Here is a 20,019-nt window from a genome sequence, read left to right as displayed (position 1 = left end):
CTGTCCATCCATATAACCCGAAGGCCAAGAATCACAAAATGGAGGAAGCATAGGCGGCACCCTACTAGCCTTGGCTGCCGAGATCAGCAAAACGAACCCCGTACCTTTACGAAGATGATAACCTGTAACCATGACTTTGCGGACATTTCCTACTGTACAGCTTACTGATCATGCTAAGTTGCTGTTGGTATTGTGACTGAACGCGTACCTTGAAAACAAAACAGAACACCATGGGGATTCGAACCCGGGTCCCACAATGATCGACAACGAACCTAACCGCACGGGCCAACCTGTGCCAAGCTGTCATGCAATATTTTAGTTTTTTTCTCGCTGTCAAAAACATTTTGCATTCTGCACGATGTTTCATCCCTACCTTATACATGTTCATCTGTACACAGATTGATCTCAATCTTTTAATAATGAAATTGATGAAACAAAACAGAAATCCTCCTTGTTGATGTAGCACCTTGAGCACCAGTCCTGGTGGATACGTGCGCTTTATAAATATCCACCATTATTATTATTATTATTATTATTATTATTATTATTGTTAACTTTACCCGTGGTACAGCAATCATCGACCGACTAAATGATTGAAATGAAAAAGGACCTGATATTTCAGCCTTAGCAAGGCCTCCTTCGGAGGCACGAATGACAGAGGAACAAGAAACAAACATGTAGGGACACACAAGCATGCAGGGTTGCGAGGAGAAACTCAAAACAGGGATGGGGGTGACCCGTAATGATGAATATCAAAGGGGATAAGAGTACAAAGAAGTGTGGTGGTGGGGGGGGGGGGGAGTGTTGGAACAAAGAACACTGGTCCCCCATCCCTCTTTTATGTTTTTTTCCCTTCAAATCATGTATGCTTGTGTGCCCTTACACGTTTGTCTCTTGTTCCTCTGTCATTTGCCTCTGAAGTAAGCCGTGGTCGTTTGCTCAGCACGTAGCTCACCGTGTGCGGTGAATTTTTATGAGTTTTCTGCCTCGCGAGTGCGTGAGGCAAATATCCGTCCTGTTTGATTTTGTTTGCCTCGCGAGGCGAAAAACTCACCGTGTGCAGTCAAACTGAGCTACGTGCTGAGCTAAAAAGATTATCTAGCCAATAAAAGCACATTAACTTTGTTTGTCGGTGATTTAAGAAATGTGGTCAAACGTGAGCAGGCTTTAGAGGATTTACACAAAAAATATTTAAATCACGTGCACAGAGTACGTGATTTGATAGGCTAATTTATCATTATCATTTTAGATCAGCAGGTAGCTCAGGTTGACCGCACACAAGTTTTTCGCCCTCGCGAGGCGAATCAAACAGGGAAGATTTTTGCCTCACGACCTTGCGAGGCAGAAAGCTCAGCAAAAATTCACCGCACACGGGGATATTTTGTGAGTTATTGCTGAGCAAACGGCCTCAAATGACTTTTTGCCCAGCACGTAGCTCTCGTGTGCAGCGGGCCTGAAGCACGTAGCTCTCGTGTACAGCGGGCATTAGGCCATCAGGCCATTTTAGTTTGTTTATTTGTGTAATTCAGGTCCATCCAGTTAGTGAGCAGTTTGCAACAGTTTAATTCATTTTCATGACTTAATATTTTCTCAAATGTCCTCAGTCTACCTCTCAAAATAGAAAAAAAAACAACAACAACAACAGCCACCACTTGCAGTGAAAAGGTTCGGCTTCGCATCCATCGTGAATAAGGCCAAGATCAATGCAGTGAGCAAGATTCAGCCAAACACCAAGATCAGTGCCCAAGAAGTATTCATTCAAATGCCAAGTCACGTTTGGACGTCACTTTGGAGGCGATAAGTAATGTCACACAGTACACTCGGTCAATGGGTCACTTCAGGGGGACAGTTTAAACAGTTTTGACGTGACAAGTGAGTCACTTCTGATGTCAAGTCCGACGGGCGGCCTTTACGGCTGTTCACGTTGATCAAGACATCCCGTGGCTGTAGACAACAGGCACAGATATAGCCGTATTCCTTTTACAATTTTACAATACAGAAATTAAAACCAACAATCAAAATAGGGTTGCTACTGTGACAATTATGATTTTAAAATTAAAAAAAAAAAATCGTTGTTTTTTTTAATGTAAATCAGATTTTGTGTTATTAAAATCGATTTTGTATATTATTGTTTTTGTATGAGTTATCAAGGAAGTTTTGTTAGTCATATTCAAAACATACCCTATTATATTCCCATCTGCAAAACTATGTTTATTTGTCACGATGACATATGACTCGGACTCGGACTCGACGTTTGTGACTCGTGACTTGGACTCGGCAGAGGTGACTCGGACTTGGACTCGGACTTTGTGACTCGTGTCTCGTGATTCGGACTCGGAAGAGGTGACTCGGACTCGGACTCGACCTTTGTGACTCGTGACTTGGACTCGGGAGTGGTGACTCGGACTTGGACACGGACTCGACCTTTGTGACTCGTGTCTCGTGACTCAGACTCGACCTTTGTGACTTAATTACAAGTGACTTGGACTCGAGAGAGGAGACTCGGAATTGGACTCGGACTCGTCCTTTGTGACTCGTGTCTCGTGATTCGGACTCGGAAGAGGTGACTCAGACTCAGATTCGACCTTTGTGACTCGTGTCCGTGACTCGGGCTCGGGAGAGGTGACTCGGACTCGAAATTTGGTGACTCGAAAACAAGTCTGTCTCTAATAGTCGCATCTTTTGAACATGTTTCGGGGAGGGAATATTTCATGGACTGGGCGTTGGGTTGGAGAACAACTACAGATAATATTCTAAACTGGAGACCTGACCTCATACATATACAACAGCTCCTGAAATAAGTGCGTTGCATGACGCTCTGACGAATGTACATTCCCTATTGATCCAGCTCTGAAATGTGCATACAGCTCACAGACACAATGGTCCGTCGTGCGCGTTTCAATATCAAATATTTGGATCTACGCTAAAGGTCATAAGGACAGCGACGCGCCGATCGTTTTCTGACTCTACACCTAATGCGCCTATCAACTGTTCCCTCCCACCCCTTCCCCTGGCTGCCTACGATTGTCAATTTAAGTGACAATCCCCGACTATGCCCGGTCATACATAGGCGCACTAGAGATTGCCTTTCCATGTAGTACGCCAATGGCAACAATGTAGTTTGAATTACCAAAATCCACACCTTGGGGTATGAAAAACGTGACCAAATCCCGACATAGGACCTGGGGCAGCGCGGGGATGGGGGGGGGGGTAGGATAACATTTGAGAGAAGCATAAGTGATAGAGATGTTCAGAATAGGTTGAATGTAGGGTGGGGTTTGGTTGGAGGATTATGGTTCGATTTTGAATGAATCCACATTACGGGTCGAGTTACATAGCAATCATGTTTATCACCATACTGTAAAGGTTGCCTACAATTGGTTGGACTCTGGTTGGGGACAGGCTAATTGGCTTAGGTTCAGAATAAGCCAGTTCGGTAGGCCTATTCCAAAACAATCTGGTGCACAGCAAGATTCGACGTTTTTTTTCCGGGATAATCGCGTCAGATAAATGCACCCTAGGCTGGGGGCAGGTGGTAACCAAATCTACATTCTGCAATTTTTCGTGCAATCGAAAAGAGATGGAACTTTGGTTCGCACAAAAGTTTTGACACACAAGACACCTAAAGACGCTTCGCTGTCCAAAGTTTGTTTGCAAAATGTTATACTTCACGACACGATGGTCTCTTCAATTTTGTTGGTACCCCGCTATACTTTTTCACGCACATGATTACAATTTCTTATCCCGAAAGAAAAATCGGCAAAGGTTGATGTGCACATGCGCAGTTGGAACACCGAACGCGATTATTCGCTAAATTAAACTTTAGGCTTGGGTTAGGGAGATCTTGGTTATTGGCCTACTGAGAATGTATCCACATACAGGTCGGGCTACACACAGCATTCATGCTGATCAATTCTATGCAGGTTTCCCCACGACTGGTTGGATTTTGGGGGTAAAGGACGTTCAATACTACTTGTTAGGTCTCCAAGCATGAACACTGGCGTCCACTTTTATCATTTTGAAATTCAATTTGATGAGCAAATCGTCCGTTTAATATTCATTGTCAAAGAACTCAGGAGCGTGCAGGCTTCGGATGGCTTTCATATTTTCATGCAAAACAAATCCCATAATATACACACAAACCTCCCGCGCGTTCTTGTTGACAAAGAAAACAACACGATGAAATTCCCCGCTTCCCACATGCTGCCGTTTCATTTCGAAAAGAAATGGGCCTATTAAATTACATTGTAATATGACGATCGAGCGATTTTGTGGAGCATGTGGTTCGCCGTATGGCACTGTACTGTGAAAGCTAATGCTAGCGTTCAGCGAGCAATCACCGAACGACTGAACATTTTGTCTCAAATTTCCTCATCCTTGTCATCCGAAAACAAAGGGATTGTAATTTGATAATTTCACCGACTATCCCCTCCCCCGCTCACGGAAAGAGTCGGTATCGGCAAATAGAATCTATCATATTCGAAATAATGTAGTTTTGTGTATATAGAAGCTTTGAGATATGATAAACCTCTTCAGGTAATTCCTCTCAGGTTACATTCATTGTAGAGTCTTGTGTACTGTGGTCTTTAGAGGTAATCAAAAAACGGAGACGTTTTCAATGTGAACGCCTAGGTATGAGAGACGATATGTGCAGTGTTTTAAAGGTAGAAACGTCGCTTAAAACGTTATTCATAAATACCTCAGACAGTTTAGCTATTCCTATTGGTCGAGAGCCCGTCACGTGGCCGGTATTAAACGGATGATAAAGACATGGCTAGCTGGTCTTAAACACTTTTCCAGTGTCACAATAAAATGTGGACTCCTAAAAATCCAGTGCCTCTTACCGTTTCATTGGTTGAACGTTCACAATCCTCACGTAGGCATGCGCAACACTACAAGCGAGTCAGAATTGTATAGTTCTAAATTCAAAACGCAACGCCCCAGGTGCGTTCTGCGTGACATCGCGCAGAACATGTTACGCGTGCGTCAATCTCCATAAAAGGGTTGTTTACATCTTACTCGCCAGCTGAACACTCCATTATTTTGCTAGAGGGATGTTTCAAAAAGCATGAAGTGAACTTGTTGAACAAAATCGGGATTTTTTGAACGAATTATTTGAAATTTTTTTACGGATAAGGTATTTATGAATGGGAATAAATATGTGCTCGGTCGGTATTTATCACTCGTTTAATACCGCTTAGAGTATGGGTGCTGATAATTACCCTCGCCTCCGGCTCGGGTAATTATCAGCACCCAGACTCTAAGCGGTATTAAACGAGTGATAAAAACCTCCAGAGCACACATTAAATTCCCTTAATCAAGACAAAACGTATACAATCTTCAACTGACTTGAATAAAACATTGGACTTGTGAAACCTCGAGATCTTGTTCACATTAATAGTAACTGTTTGTCGGCTGAAAGAGCCAATCCCAAACTACTTATTTGTAAAAACTGTTACGAGAATGCTGACTTTTAGAAAAAGTTATTTTTTTTCCCACAAAAACATACCGTTTTAAGCGCAAGCCCTTTTTATGTTTTAGATTGTGTCTCTAAAAAGAGATACCTTACGATTTATTCAAGTTATACCTCTACGACTCATATCACAGAAACACATTTAATTGCTGTGCAAAATGGAAGTGTATACACTGTAAATAATGTAATTTCAAAATGTACAAATAAATTTCCATGAAATATTTCAATAATCTAATTAAGTGATTTATATGCAAATTAGTTGACATAGCCTTTGAATATAGGCTTACTCGTGATCAATGCAGGTAAGCTTTGACGAATAATTCAACCAAGGGAGGTGTGATTTCCCTCTATACGTTTTACAGCCAATTCTCTATTTCGCATGCCCATAATTTTCCATCAAGCGGACAGCTGGAATTGGATTTTACAGCCGATCGTGCTTTGCCATTGTTTGGTATTCACACGAAGTTGTTTCCCGCTCTCGGGATCCCGCTGGGCATTTTCGGTGCCGAATGAAAGGGTCCGAATGTAATATGGAGACTGTAAACGATTCGAAGAACATTCATCAGGGGAAACAAGTCGTCACTCACGGTCATATCTTCATGTCTCTAGGACGCGCGCTCACACCTCATAAATCAGAGGAGTACGGTATCCTATAAAACACCCGTGTTATTTTAACTATGTTTTGCCGATTTTTTATTTGTTCATCGCTTTGTCTATTTCAATTTCTCGCTTTTTTAGCAGATTGTTTGGCACTGATTCTCATATATCTGTGATGGACGAACTTCAATCGGCCATCCGGGATTCAAGTTGACAATTTTAACTATGAAGGACTCGGTAAATTAAAGACGGTGAACACAGACTTTTTCCGTACTCAAATAATTGATTAATTAAACAGAACAAGACCGAATCCATAAATACACAAACTGCAGTCTACAGGGAGCTATGGTGACCACACGCCTCTGGAACACAGACAACCAGCGTGGGGCAAAACCGTGGGTTTTATACAGAATTAATACGGCTGGGTTATATAATCAAATTCCAAGGGATACAGTGAATTCGGATTAGGAAGCACATGTACTCATTCCGCAATTACGTAAGTAAATAATCAGGTGAAGGCACTGTAAAATAATCAGGTGCATCACATATCTGTAAATTGTCAAATCATAGTGACCTATATTTTATTAGCCATTACATGTCAACTGTCCAATTGTCTGTGGTAGTGCCAGCTATTAGGAGCAAATATATTATCTGATTAATACACTTCAAAGTTTAATTTTGTTAGAAATTCTATTTTTTTTCGTACCGGTAAACAGCATAATCAAGACTGTAATGTATCGTTAGGCTGACACGAAAATGTCAATAATGGATACCACACTTTTTCTGCTTCAGCGTAGACGTACGCATTAGGACTTGCTCCCAGACGTGTCCGAATTCAACGCAGGAAATAGCCAACTTGAACTTTTACCAACCACTTGACCTGAGGTCATTATATATAGAAAACCTGCACCCTGCTTCAGAAACTTTCTTCGTCGTGATTATAATCCGGCAAGATCATTAGATGAAATACATATCAGTAACAGTAAGTTAATACGACCACGATTAACGTCGATGCTGTTTCATTTAAAGACATTTCAGTACAAGCCTCGGCTTCTTGAAAGTGCCTCCATACCTTAATGTTGTATATTTCATGTTGTATATTTCATTCGATTTATATTTATATATGCATTTATATATTTCTATTCAACTGTTATTCAATTGTTCTTAATTTTCTTCCGTGTCACATTGTATATTTCTGAAGGTATGGAAATAAAATGTTCTGAAATTACAGAGCATTGATCTTTGACCCCCAAAGACAAACTGCATTCATGGGAAATTGTCTTGCAGGAGTTGCAGGCACGAAACATCTGAGAGAGAACCGTTAAAGGTAAATGCACGATAACCCAAATGAGAACCATTAGAACTCCCAACTTTTCGAACCAAGTCTTCAGTCTCCAAGTCTTATTTTTTGTTTGTTCTGCACCTACACGTACACTTTGTAAATGTGTTAAGTCTACACTGGTCCACACCTTGCACGCCAAGCAAATTGACGAGATATCCAATTGGACGCACTGTCAATTATCGACGTAGAAGTAGAAGTAGAAGTCAGGTCTAATAAGAATAAGCTTTCATTGGTTAAACATAACTGATGGCTCCAAGTGACAAAATGCGACGTGAAGAAAATGAAGAAAAGAGAAAGAGGCTTCAGCTCTCTTAAAAAGAACGAGGCTAGCACAACAGAATACAACACAAAGCAATATTTGTCAGCAGTACAACGACCTCACGCTAGTTGATGCACAATCACCAATGTGCACAGCACTGACCATTAATTAAGAAACGAAGAGATCGATAAAACAACTCGTCAAAGCAGGACATCGAAGAGCAGAAATCAAACAATGCCGGTTCAAACGGACCGCCAATCTGAAGCACACTATTAATTTGATGGCGTTGTTATTTGGACTTCAAATGAGAAAACAAAAGCGTGGTGACGTCGAGCCTTCTAACATTTTAATTTCCAACACCGCATCGGCTGACCCTGGGCCCCCGGTATCACGGCTGATCTCACCCAGATCGATCTGCTAGACGTCAACTGGAAACGTTCCCCCCGATCTTGGGGCGAAACAATCCAATATTGTTTCAGCCACACAGGGGCGCCTAATTGACCCAGCTTTTTTTTATATACTGGCCTGTTCCAGTGAAATTATGAGCCCGTGACAGGCCTTCCCCATAAAACATAGTGGAGGGAAAAACGCTGCTGGGCCGGCCAGATTCATGAAAAATTTAATGACAGTCAGTGCTTATATTGGAAGGCTATATGACCCTCAGGAACTGATGTTGTGGTCAATCGTTTTGTTCGTAAAAAAAGAAAAGACTTAATAAGGATGCACCTATGTCATGACCAAACAAATGCAAAATTGAATGAGATGTATTTTATAACAGAATATGCATACCCCAAAGCTCCTGTTAAAATGAATCTTCAATTCATAATTCAATCAATTCATCACAGACAATTTTTCAGAACTGGCATAAAAAGAAAAGGACGTAATTTTTTTTCTGAACTTGCATGAATTTCAAAAAAATTTGATGTGTGTGTACTTGTGTGTAAAAATGCTTTTGAATGCAATCTTTATTTGTCGATGATTAACGTGATATACATTTTATTATTATTATTATTATTATTTTGGTTTTGTTTTCCAGCTTCCGAATTTGGAAGGTTTTTCTTGAAAAGACATTCAACTCCTTCCTGAAACTGTCAGGATTTAGAAATCAGAACAAAAAATCATTCAAAACGAACCGTAACTGGTGGAAATTGAACTGCGAAATGTTAACCTGTATAGGCACGTAATCCTAACCTTTAGATTTAACTTCTGTTTAACCACGTCCACCGAAATGAGTTCGTTCTAAAAAGGCTATTAAGACTAGGTAAGGCTAGTAAAGCTGGCTTTATAGGCTACTACACTTTTTTCATGCATGTGTGCACAATATGGGCCGAAATCAGCCATTTTATTCACGTTACGGGACAACCTTATACGATAGCACTGCCCGGTTTATAAGTGACAGTGGGTCATTCAGTAAGATATAAAGAGGAACGTAAGCTGGCCCTTTGAACCAGCAAAAACGTTCACAAACAATTAAAGAATTGAATGAAGGGAAGAAGTCACAACTTACCAAATCTGTCGGACGAGCCTGCGGGGGACACGAGCAGACTAAGAAGAAGGGCCATTACAACTTTCCCAGCATGCATCATGGTTTCCGGTTGCCAAGTAATGCTTCAAATAAACGGTTTCGGTCGTCTTCAAATATCAGTAAGCATTCACCTGAAGAAAGATGGTAAACCAGTATTCGATGAGAAAAAAAATATGAAAATAACCAGATAAGAAAATACTAAAATACCCCTCTGGTATATATAACACACTGCAGATCTGTGTATGAAGTACTCGTGTAGGCCAAATGCCGCACGGTGTTAATTGTTCACTATTTTGCAGTGTAGTTTAGGTTGTGGTACAAGAAGTATAGGAAACTCACTCGGCGTTGCAGGATGACACGCATCTATCTTTCAGCTCGTGGGATGTACAGGGACTTACAACTGGCACACGCATCTGCACAACTGGCAGAGACACACGTAGCGTCTGCTATTGAACTATACAAATGTCAACATTCTCTCAACAGCTGGTGGGCAATTAGCCCGCTATTTTGAAATATTGCTGCACTCGAGACGTTGTTTGACCGTTGTTTCTCGTACAGTTATTATTGGAATTCATCGGTAAGTAATCGCCTACAGCATTGCGATGGATCGTTTCTGATTTCTCTTAAGGTGAAGGAGATACTTTTGAGGAATCAATATCCAGCCTCCGCGTAGATCCAGTTCGTAACCCTTATTTTTGGTGCCTCTTTCTAACTCAACGGGTCAAGATAATTGACGTAGTTTCGGGGTTGAAAAAATTTCACAAGTTGCCTAAAAACAAGTCTTGAAGATGAAATATCTTCGTGCTATCATCCTCGGGATTAGAATAGAGGTCACTCAGATAATATCCTTAAGGTTGATTTCCATCTGGTCATCCGAAATTGGCTTAGCTACACGTTAGCTATGGGATTATACAAATAAATTAAGTTATTTCCGGTCAAATATGAAAAAGAAGCGCAATTCCATTAAGCCAAAGTGGGCCCGGATTAATTCGTATTAGCTGATGGCAAATCCGTCACGTACATTTTTCTACTGACCAAAAGAAACCGAACCGTGAGGAATGAACCCTTTGGGTTATTGGCTCAAGAATTCTGCACTTTAACGATTGACCAGTAAATAAACTTTTCAGGTTTAGCAAAACAACGAATCTTAGACATTTATTTTTCGCGACTGATTTTTCAAGAACTGACAAGGTCAACTCCACGAAATATTTAAATCGTTTCCCTTATAACATTTGGCTTATTTTTCAGATGACAAACCAATTGTGGTCAGTTGAAATTCCCATGCTGTAATCGTTACTGTGTTTCCCCGAAAATTCATAAGTGGAAACACCTTTAGTTTCTGCGGAGGCATACCATTTCTTACCCCTTTTCTGAAACAAACACCCTGAACCTCACAGATCCCTTGTGGTTCTCGTAGAGTCTCGTCTTAGACTTGCATCTCCTGCATATCTCAAGTCACATTCAGAAAATGTTTGACTGCGAGCGCACAACGCTGATGACTTTTCAAACAGTGGGAATGTAGTATTTACATTCATTTTTCGTCTATTTGCCAATTCTGTGACAGACAAGGTTCCACCCATGAACACGTGTCGATGCTATCGAGCGGCAATGCAGTATTTATCTTCGTGTGGCATTGAACCTGCCTCGTTTGTGAAGGACATTTGGGTCGCAATTAATCAAGGAGAGCAAATATAACTGCTACTGCGAAGTACCTGCAATTTCTATAGAACGAACAGCTACTGTGGACCAATCCACCGGACTCGAGACCTGTGCAAACCGAAGAACGTTTATCGTACCATCACACATTGCAAGCCATTAAGGCCAAAGGATGTCCTCGGGAAAATATCTGCTATAGCAAGAAACAGCGTTGTTTCACTCAGACATCGCGACCGTCGATTTCAGTCCTCTTTTTTAAAGGGCCCATGCAATGTAACTGTTTTAATGCTGTCTTTGTAAATGCACCTTTGCGTCCCATTTGACCGTATTTGAAATTTCAATTTTACCATTTTTGGTTTTTATGATTATGGATATGTTAATATTCACAAGCAAAAGTGTGATGTCATTTCAGGCAGAAACATCAATGTTACAGCTATTTCAATACCAAAACCTGCCAGAACCTTGGATATTTTGCTGTCGTAAATTTTCTTTTCTTCGGTGACATGTTGGTTTTTCACAAATGTTTGCAATTAGCAAATTCTGGTTTCACAATTTGAACAGAAAACCCATAAACTATACAATGTCTTCCTAAAATGACGCACACAACAACATCGCCCTCATTTGTCAGGAAATGCATGGCAAATCTTAATTTCAAAAAGTGAACTTTTCAATGAAATTAACCAATAGGGGACGTCAACAAGGTTTTTTTTACATTTAAGAGGAGTAGAAAGTTTCACAAAATATGTTCCCAAGTGGAAATGACGTGTTAGGCCCTTTAAGAAATAAGGACATGTACGTGTTCTTAAAAAAAAGCCGAAAAACACTACAAGGTTTTATGGCGATATTGCTTAATGGCACCGATGAGTCCCATTTTACCCTAAATTATACTGTATTGACATTTCGTAAAGTGTTTGCCTTTCCTGCTTTTATGCTAACGCAAATTTTCATATTCATGGGAAAAAGTAGTTATGTCACCTCAGGCAGAAACCTGTCTTACATTCACAAAAAAGTTGCCATAATGTTTGTTTTTGTACAGGTTAAGTCAAAGATAAAAAAGACTTGGACTTATACTTTTTGTTTCTCAAAAAAGCAATCAAATTATTTTGATAAACAAGTGAAATATGTCTTAAACGAGCAAGTTCGTCCACTCATCTGAACAAGAAAGAATTCCTGAAAATGATCCATGCTATCAGAAGTTTTGCATGTTTTACTAAAATATTTTTTTCTAGCTGTCCATGGAACACCATTGGAAGCTATCGAACTGAGTGAGAATCATAGATTACACACAGGCATTCAAATATACCAATGAGATTGTAATAATTTGAGTCAGAACTGAAACTCCTTTTAATGCCAGATTTTTTGTTTAGAACGACAGGAACAAGTCAATTTTTTTCTGACATATTGATGGCAATTTTTGTATGTTTTCCTTTGCAAGTTCTGGTTCATTCATGGAGATGGGGAAATGTCCATGTTTCATTGTATTTAATTATATCATCAGTGGTTGATATCTGAATTTTGTGATCTTGTTTTATTGAAATAGACATAACTCGGCAAAAAAATATGCGAATTACTTGAAATTGTAACACTTTCCAGTCAATAACATGTACCTTATCCCTATGTTATTTTTGTGAAATGGAGCGAGCCACACTTTTTCTTTTCTAATTCGGCCTCTTCCTTTTTGACACACCCTGTAAACGGGCACCATTTCTCCTTTATTTGTTGAATTTGCGAAATCCTTACTGTTACAGTGAGTTAAATTGTCAACTCCTTATTTCATCCAAAAACCTCTGACATGGTAAAAGTAACTGTATGAAGTAACTTCACACCAACAGCGCCATTAAGTATCTGGAAATAACACGGGCGCTTTAATAAGTAAAAACACCCCGCAGTTGAACGATGATTTACCTCAAAACGGCGTCCTTGTATTTTCATGCAGTTAAATGGCATATTACTTTAATTTGCAGAATAATGTATTATGCTCTGCGAGTGTATCGACCTATGTGAAATTTCCCATACGTGTTTCCTTTTGGTGAGATCGCCATGCTGACAGGATAACATGTACATTATAGTTTAACGCTCTCACGTGGTATAATTAATAAAACAGTCGTGGAGCATTTTTACATGGCTTCTGATAACTCTTTTCCTTTCTGTTTCCTTTATGCGAGCCGACATTCAAAGGGAAATATTTAAATATCGGAAGAGTGAGGCGTGAATGCATCTCACTAAACTTTTGATAAGAACACGGAATTAGATTCTGTTTTTTTTTTTCTAATGGTTTCATTTGTTTTAATGTTGCGTTTGGCATTCTTAAACATTAATGATCCTAATGTTTGATTAATAGTTTTAAATTTTCAACGACTCCATGTGTTCTCTTAATGACTTCATTTGTTTTAATGCTCCGTTTGACATTATCAAATACTTCTATGTTTGCAATACGTTCATGTTACGTGAATTGCAAGTTCAATACGTTCATTATATATATTTTTTGTTAAGGCAAACTAACTTGAATTTCAAGAAACCCACAAGCTGTTTATTTTCGTTGGTTATCATCTGCTTTTCATAATAAAGGTCAATTGTTAATCATAAACAGGTTCGTGAATTAGAATCATGTTTTCTGTTTAAGACGAAACGCAACTTTATTTATCAAAATAAAGTTTCTAAGGAAAAAAAAGAACAATCATATCCACTGGCGTATGTAATGTACATGTGATTTAAAATTCTTTAAAAAAAACATCTCAAAATCCATATACGTTTTGAATATCTGGGTTTCATTGTATTTTCCAATCAACTTGAAAAAAAAAATGTTCTCGCGGTGGCTTATCGTTTAGAGGTTGGGCCTAGTGCATAATTTCTAGTACACAATTCCTTGCTTCGATTATGTTAATTTTAATTGATAAAGACAGGTGCATCTTGGGCATATGTTGCCAGCTACATTAGAATCTTGTCTCAAAAAGCCTTGATTTTATCAAGGCCAAATCACGCAAATTGATATTTAATTTCCGGGACAAAAAAAAAGGTGTGACGGTTTTCATTCTTGGCCGTTTGATGGGTTTGCAGCAGGATGGCCGTTGCTGTACAATGATGTCCGGTACGTCAGGACGATTTCCTCTGCGTATACGGTCAACACGTGAAAAGAAAAGACTAACTGGCGCAATGTGTTAAGAGATACCACACGGCCTCCATGACGTTTTCACGCAGGCAATAGAAAGAAACAACATTATAACAATCATTGTTACCTATGCAAACATACACTCCGTGCGAAGTAGTCCTTTCAGTCAAAATCAATCAATCATGTGACTGTTTTCAACAGTTAAGAATTTTCAGCCTACATAAAGCAAGAGCTGGCCGGTTACTGTGTACGTAACTCGACACAGCTTTGCTTTGGCTGTGGATATTTGATAAGCCAGCTGTGCCCATAACATGGCTACTTGGTATGTTCATGGGTATGTTGATTGAATTTGACTGGTCACAGTGCTTTCTTGACATAATATCTGACTGTTGGTGACTAGCCTGTGTTAAAAGTACAGAGGGGGAGTGGATGAAAATTTTGACTGTCTGTGACTGTTAAAACAGGAGGAAGGTTGACAGCAGGAATGTTCATAAGCGGTTTCCTATCTGCAATGTATTTAAAACATAAATTAAAAAAATGTAATTACCCCCAAAATGACCTAACGAAAAGAAAAAAAAATGTTAGTTCAAAATGAAGACAGAACCAGTATTTAATACCATGTAAAACTATTCTGCATAAAAATGGTATCGTTTGGAATAAAACTAAAATTGAAAGTGATTTCAAAATGGGTGTAGGCGGGCACACTTATTTACGTGGGTTTGTTTCTGCATTCAATAGGGGACGTTGATCAATAGAGGGTTAATAGAGTCCACAATTTCCGAAGGTTCCGAATCTCCGATCGTGTACAAACCATATGGGAGGTCTTGCTAAAAAGTTTGAGTACAAACAAAAGAGGGACAATAGGGGTCCACGATTGCAGGTAAACACATACATTTGTGCGCGTTAGCAACGGAATCTAGTACGAGATCCGACCAGAAGCGCACGCCTTCTGTTTTCTTAATACGCATAGTATCCATTATTAAAGTTGAACTCTTAACAGGTTAGTTGTTATGCACTCTATTTAACAGTTTGAGCAATTATGTGTTTGAGAAGGAAAAATGCACACCAATCAAGTCAGATTAATGAAATGCACATTGCCTTGTAAAACTTGCGGCAATTGGGGGGGGGAATATAAATTTTGAAACCGGATCAAACATGTGAATTATTTTTCTTTAATATTTTGTCTGAAGATAAAAGCTGTTCATGCTCTCTACATATTAAGCGCATCTGATGTAACAAGTAATTTCACCCTTTTGGTATCTAAATTTGTCTTTCACAGTTTGGCCCTTTGGATAGAATTTTGCACTCGGTCACATTACGAAAGAGAGGCAGGGAAATACACGGACTGCGGAGCCCTACAGTTTGCGCATTTGCCAAGATATTATAACGATGCATGAAATAGATCCTCTCCCCTAGGTACATGTGCGCACGTGCACCCCATTACCGCAAATGATCTGGAAGTAACTTCTTCCCAGGTTACAAACAACCCTAAGTAACACACACTGTTGACATCGCCAAAGTACCAGGTCCGCAAGGTGCGTTAGTCACCCACACACCTCCCGTTGGGACCGACTAAAAGGCTCTCGGTAAAGAGAGCTGTGAAATTCCCAAAAAGGGCACGGGAAAGTCGGTTAACTGAGAAATCTGAGACGGGGGTCTTTAGGAGTCGATAGCATCTTCAAGGGATTCGCAATCTTCGTACTGGCTTAAGATGGCACCGCCCATTTGGGCTGTCTCGGTCTTCAATTCCCGGGGCTCATTTCCTTGCAACATCTGAGACAATATTTATTAATTAATTGCTAGACCCTTCTCGCATAATTGCCTACCTTCACGGACGCATCATCAGAGAGCATCATTTAGCAGGTGTTCATCTTGCAGCCACCCTGTGGAGTCTGTAGAGGCAACCGGCGATAGAAAATATAAACTCCAAGTCATACGAGTTGGCGTGTTTGATGAGGTAGATTTACCGACAAAGTTTTGTAGTTAGAACGAAATCCACACCGCCCGAGTCAATACACAATGAAGCATAATTGAAGTAACCACTTACGCACAAGCAAATAAGCCACTCTGTAAACGTCCGGCATACATGCAAAGGTATGCGACGCCTCGCACGTCAGGGAAAGCTCCGCACGGCATGTGACATCGGTTAAAGCAAGTTGTTGGCGCCATCAGCGAGCGCAGATCAAACCGATCTCTTGGGCCGGCTTGGGATCACAGGTAAAAAAAAAAAGAAGCAAAAACAAAACACTGCGCGGGAATGCGACCGCAGCGCTCGGTCGGCAGCATAGGGAGGGAAAAGCGCGCCAAAATGAGCATTGATTATAAACACGTGCCCAGCTGGCGCGGTTTCCACGGTCTGTGAACGCGGCACGCGTGACTTCGGAGCCTGTTCGCCTCTCCAAGGAGAAGAAAGACGATAGTTTGGCAGCAACGTGAGTTTGGTACGGTATTGATAAGGAGGCTATTCGACCCTGCCGTCCCAAGGTATTTCGAATGTAATTGAATGGGCTAACACCAAACCACTAGGGTATCGTTTTACGACTGAATCTACCCCGAAGAATACAAAAACCCATGAATGCATTTCTACTGCAACTTTTCAGAGCTGTTTTCAGTATTCATTGGCCAGCATGCGCAGTTACCACGAACAAATCTTGCTTCAACCTGTTCTTACCAGACCCTTTGCTTTCGGCAGCCATCTTTGAGGTGACATTATTTTATTATCATAATTCAGTGACAAACATATATATGGGGTTTCCCCGTGCGTTTCAAAGTAGAACAAAAGCACCCTCCCACAGCTATGCAAAGTATCTGCTTCAATTTTCGATGTAAAACAGCACCAAAATATTCGGCAACCAGTCCATCGACAAATTCAGACCTGTAGCAAGAAACCAACCCCACCTCTCTTGCGTTGGTCATTGTGTAACCGGAATCTCGGAGATTTTTGGAGACTATGTCCAGGGAGATGTGTTATGAAACAATAGTCTAGCGTGTGTATAGGGTAGGCCCTATAGGAACATGGGATTATCCCTGTCACAAATCGTCACATGGTGTCGAGCAGTACGTTCCCATTACTACCTGCTCCCTCACCCTGGTATTGGATCGTTTGCATATCAATATTTTTTTTGGACACGTGTGGTGCCTGGCTGTGCTTTACATCAGTGTTTGTTTTTGTATGCGGAGTCTGGGGTAAAAACGGAATAAATTCATCGCATTACGAAAACACGATTTTTTTCAAAATTAAAATGATAAATCGTATCCAGCCAATATGCAGTATCACATTTTTATATTTAAGCGAAAAGGAAAAGGGAGGATTGTTTGTGAGGTTGAGTGGACACAATTTACGGCGAACGTTAGAATACGTAATGCACGTTGGAAATGAAAACACCAAATACACGATATCAATCCATTACTGTATCAAATCAGGATTCAGGAAGAACGTTTCCCATCCAGGGGTCTCTGTCAGTCCGTCAGGTTTCCTGACGTCTATTAAAACCGTCTTATTTCGTGTTGCATGACGTCGCAGATGTTATTCGTATACGCGAGGGCAGCTTATATCCATTCATAATTCTACAGTACGAGTAGAATGAATGGATTTTTGTAGACTTCAAAATTATACAGATTGAGGGATTGAATCTGAGGGCCCTCTCCAAACATTTGCTGGTTCAAACTTCTTTGCCTGCCTAATCCCTTATTCTGAGGTCAGCATGTTTGAATTTTGAGACCCCCTACAATATTAGAGTATCAGAAAAATATTCCACGTGTGTTATTTCCATGCTAATTGGCTCTTGTAAAATTCATGATGTTTTTATACCGTTTTAATTACCGGAGCTGCGGATTTCGTTCGGCGGAGGTTCTGGCGAGCGGGCCTTGCATGCGTTATGGAGCAACGCTTCGCCCCATCGTGCCCCCGAGACCCCGAAATGTCACATTCCCTCGGGGGAAAATGCTAATGATTGCCCGAGACTTGCATCTTAAAAATTCGCCTGCCACCTTTCGTTAATAAACAAAAACCGGGGATCCAAAACCAAGTTTGGGGGGGGGGGGCAAATACGATCTCGCACTAACCAGGATTTGTCGGCTGACCGAACGGCAAGTTGGTCATTGCCAAAATCGGAATGCAAAGTGGGCTGGACATAATTTGAGGTACCCCAAGTATTTCACGTAATACTAATGGACAACCGATTTTAAATAATAAAAACCTTCATTCGGGTTTTCCATTTAAGGTTTATTTAACTTTTCCCGATTGCTCAAAAGGTTTAAGTTACTATCATCATAATAACCAGAACTCATCTTCTTGCGATGTATCCATAAAAAATAACTCTGAGCAATAAATTGTCATAATCAAAATTTATGTCATAAGCGCCTTTTGATTATATTTGAACCTCATATTTTAAAACTTGACATCTTTAAAAACATACATTCTCTGCCAAGCTGTCCTTGCAGCCAAAATCAATCAAGTAACTATATTGTCATCCCTTAAGAATTCCCAGACCACATAAGGCAGGATTGACTACCTTGGACTGATTAAGTAAATTGATAGATACAGCTATGCTTTGACTCCGGGTGAGTGATAGACAGCTGTGACCATAACTTGCCTGCTTTGGCTGTTGACCCAGTTTGACTAGACATAGTGCTTGCTTGACAGATGATCTGACTGCTGGTAACCAGTATAGCCTTTGTTAAAAGTATAGCAGGGGAAGTGGAAGTGAATTTTGACTGCCCGTGACTGCTTAAATAGGAGGAGCGTTAATGAGAACAATTATCAAGAACATAGCCCTTTCAAGACTGTAGATGAGGTTTCTATTTTATCGAAGCTGCAATTATTTTGTCTTGAGTGTGAGATAACATTTTAAGTCTGAGCTGAGATTCAAAAACGAAGGGTCTATATCCGTCACCAAAAGCCTATATCCCTCCAATGAAATGTTTACATAGTCAATGACTGTCTAACGGAATGCATAATAGGTCTACTACATGGATGCAAGCTTTCATAGTCGCTCGTCATGCAGATCCACCTTCAATCAATATGGGATCTTAATACATCCCTATTTAATCTTTCCTTTTACTGAAGAAAAATGAAACTGGTTCAGTGTTCCTACAACTCTCACCTTGGACGCGTTGAGAGGAATATTCCTACTCTTTCTTCATTTGCGGGCTCCCTGTTAAGTACATGTAGCTCAGAAACCGTTGTTTACTCCCGTAGATCCAGATTCCAACTGAGGTAAAATGCACGACTAAACAAAATAATGCGCATTGCGTCCAAAGCGCATTGTTCACGTTGCTGCAGCGGTAAGCTGGCAAACTGCCGAGATTGTTGACTTATTACATCAAACAAAAGGCGTTGCGCCTCACTCTACATTGTTGTTATACCTAGGTATCTAGGTCAACACTTGCTCTCCGGAAGCCACGCCCACCCGCACCAGCATTATTTTAATTTCAAAGGCAATGCGCATCTTATATTTTTTGGAGTTAATACATCATCCGTAAGAAACTAGATTGACTGGGCGTTGAGGGCGACAAAGGTCCTGACTTGGTCAGAAATAATGATAGCACGAGTTACCATGCGACAGTGGACTCTCGGCACCAGGGTACAAAATGTTTTCTGGGGAATGGATGCATGGAGTCTTTGTGAATTTCGGTTGTTTGAACTTATCCAATTTCATCTCACCTCTTTCTTAATCTTTTTGTGCGGTACCGGTGCTTAGTAATTAGGGAAATTTGTTTCAAGCTTGTGGAACGGGAAAATTCCGGAACTGGGCACGATAAAATCAACACGCTAGGGCAGTCAGCGTAGAAAGTCAGCTGAGTTAAGGTGAGCTTACTACAAAACGAGGTCACAAAACTAGCAAATAAGTTTATGACACAAGAAGCGTTATAAATAATTCATACGAAAGCTTATACCATCCGAGGTAGGCGCCAATACTTGACCAGTCGTTAAATCATACGAAGCCCATAAAGTGGGCTATAAAGTCGCCCATCGACAGACTTTACGGTGTCGCCAAGCCGCCTGTTCCCGCCTCATCACGAAAGAAATGCGCAGACACTAAAACAGTCTCCTCGC

The 20,019-nt window shown here is 40.5% G+C and overlaps 1 long non-coding RNA gene across 1 annotated transcript; it reads right to left on the bottom strand.

Moving 5' to 3' along the window:
* Positions 1–9,190: 9,190 nt before the first annotated feature.
* LOC119743586 lies at positions 9,191–19,161 on the bottom strand. The gene is made up of 3 exons (XR_005273066.1): positions 19,067–19,161; positions 15,788–15,853; positions 9,191–9,327 (listed from the first exon to the last, which is right to left on the bottom strand). It is a non-coding gene; the product is annotated as an uncharacterized LOC119743586 (long non-coding RNA).
* Positions 19,162–20,019: the final 858 nt, after the last annotated feature.

This window comes from Patiria miniata, unplaced genomic scaffold (assembly GCF_015706575.1).
Source record: "Patiria miniata isolate m_02_andy unplaced genomic scaffold, ASM1570657v1 HiC_scaffold_6, whole genome shotgun sequence".
Classification (NCBI taxonomy): Eukaryota; Metazoa; Echinodermata; class Asteroidea; order Valvatida; family Asterinidae; genus Patiria; species Patiria miniata.
Note: the sequence above shows the minus strand (reverse complement) of the source record. Positions and strands in the feature narration are given on the sequence as shown.